Source organism: Acanthisitta chloris, unplaced genomic scaffold (assembly GCF_000695815.1).
Source record: "Acanthisitta chloris isolate BGI_N310 unplaced genomic scaffold, ASM69581v1 scaffold14296, whole genome shotgun sequence".
Classification (NCBI taxonomy): Eukaryota; Metazoa; Chordata; class Aves; order Passeriformes; family Acanthisittidae; genus Acanthisitta; species Acanthisitta chloris.
This window is the reverse complement of record NW_008678808.1, coordinates 38,145-40,592: the sequence shown is the minus strand read 5'-3', so window position 1 is coordinate 40,592 and position 2,448 is coordinate 38,145.

The window sequence follows — 2,448 nt, the reverse complement described above, 5'->3', positions numbered from 1 at the left end:
TAAAGCCTCCAGTAAGGATGCTACTTGAGATATTGATGAGATACTGATGCAAAACTTGTCACTTTCCTACAGCTCCAAGAGCAAGCCCAGCTACTTCCTCCAGCAGATCTCTATTCCATTTATTTCACTCCAAAGCAGCAACAGCTAAAATATCACTGCAAGACAACCTGGTTTCTATGGCAATAAGCAGCTGCCTGGCATGATCCCCCAAGTACTGCATTAATATTATTAGAGGATCTCATATTGGATTGACTGAAGATTTAAGGACATCAAGTGGAATGAGCAAAAGATAATAAGAAATGCAGTAAAGGTATATGGAATGTTAACGAATCCATCAGGAGCATTCCAAGGGCAGTGCAAGGAACACTAAGTGATAAGTCCTTGCTGCAAGATATTTGTTGGAACCAATGAAAAGGAAGCCCACTGCAAACACAGCAAGCTCCTAAATGAATGGGATTACAAAATTCAGCAGAAAGCCAATTCATGACAACCCCCAAATCAAGAGGCACTAGAGGAGCTGCCTGTCTCCTTAGCCTCCCTGTCATCTCTTAAGTAGCCCTGCACGGCAAATAGACCCGAGCTCAACTCCCCAGCCCAGCCCGTACTCCCAGCCCTACCTTGACCTTAATTATTACCTGGAGAATAATCTCTCCAAAGAACTAAAGCCATAAACAGATCGCAGAGGAGGATAATTTCAGATGTCCCTGTGCTTCCAGAATTACCAGTTGTGTATCCGTCACCATCTCATGCTGTATGTTGAAAACTAAGATCTTCATGCAATATTCACTATTCAAGAAAGATTTTATCCCTCCTACTGGTGATTTAAAAAAAAATTACAATTCTGCTACCATTATTCCTGAGCCTCTAAATAGTTTATTGGAAAATCTGTGGACTGCATGAGGGGACTTTCTGGTTCTGTCAATGCATCAGTAAGCAAAAAGTTGGAAAACAACTGGAATGTTGAAATAAATCCACAGTAAATGAACAGTAATCTAAGTGGTGTTTATTGTAGATACAGTGAATTGTGAAAGCCATTACAGCCCACTATTTATTTAAACACTTTTTCTAAACTGTATCAAATCATAACAGCAAATCAGAGCCCCAGTTTGACTTTCGCACGTTTCCTGGTTTGATTATATAAATATTTATAGAGTGACAGAAATACTGTGCACTCCCCACCAAAACCTTCTATCCAGCAGGAAACTACTTACAAATGACTGAAGATGAGAAATATTCAGGGAGGGTTGGGTGAGTGCAAGTTCTCCCCTGCAATGTGAAGGGTCGTGGTGGCTTTGGACCCTCCTGCAGTGTAGCAGAGCTCATTAAGTTGGTTGAAAAGAAAGCAAGTAATTTTTAATAATGCTAACATCTATTCTGGCTGTTTCTGCCACAGAAACCCACCTATTTTGCAAGAGAGGGGAAAAAAAAGGCAACAAAAGAAGAAGATCCCAAAGGAGGTGAAGATCAGCCCCAGGCTGCAGATGGAAAGAGGGATCGCTGACGTGTGGGGATGAGGCCAGTGCTGAAACCCTTCACAAAAAGCCAGGCTGTCTCACAGCCAGACCTGTGGAACCTGCAGCACTGCTCACAGTATTTGCTGAACACCTGAGAAGTCCCTTGTCTGTGGTGATGGGGCTGCTCCCTGCAGCAAAACCTCCCTAAGCTTTTCCTCCAGAGCATGGAAACTGGCTCCTCTTGATGGAGCCAGTGGTGCTGCAGCCAGCCAAAGCCTTGGGGAGGATCTGCAATGCCTCATCTGGTGCAACCCATCCACTTCTTACCACCTCTCAGCTCACCAGCAGCTGGCTCTGGTTCGTTCTAGGTTTGAGGAAAATGAGGACTTGGTGGTGCTGGAAGAAGATTGGACACCTTGAGCTGGGTGTGCTGGCTGCTAACTAGGTGTTTGCCTTCCCTTCCAGAGCCCTGTCCCAGCACGGCTGTTGCAAGTGCCCTGCTGCAGCAACAAGCAATACCAGAGTGGCTTCTCCATGGAAAACGTGGCCAAGAGCCAGTCAGCTGACTGAAGGGCTGGAAATTGCCTGCTGGAAACGTGGATGTCACAGAGGTCCAGCAGTGAGTGCATGCTCACTTGTGTCCTACAGGCTCTGAGCTGACTCAGAAACACTGTCTGAGAGAGGAGAACACTTACTGCACTTCTTTCCCAGCTGGGAACCAGCTCAGCTTCTCTCTTACTGCTCTCAGTTTATCCCTTCTGGCAGCGGCAGGTTAGTGCACCCATGGGAATCCAGGGCTAGAAAGAAACTCCAGGATCATCTCATCCAGGATTGTGCTTCTCCACCTCTGAAAGATGCTCATCAAATCTCTCCATAAAAGCCTGCAGCAATGGGGAGCCCACCACCACCTCGGGGTGGATGGCTGGCAGGAACTCTTCTCAGTGGCAAATCCAAGGTGGCCTTGGCACCACGTAGGGACCCTCAGGAATCTTGC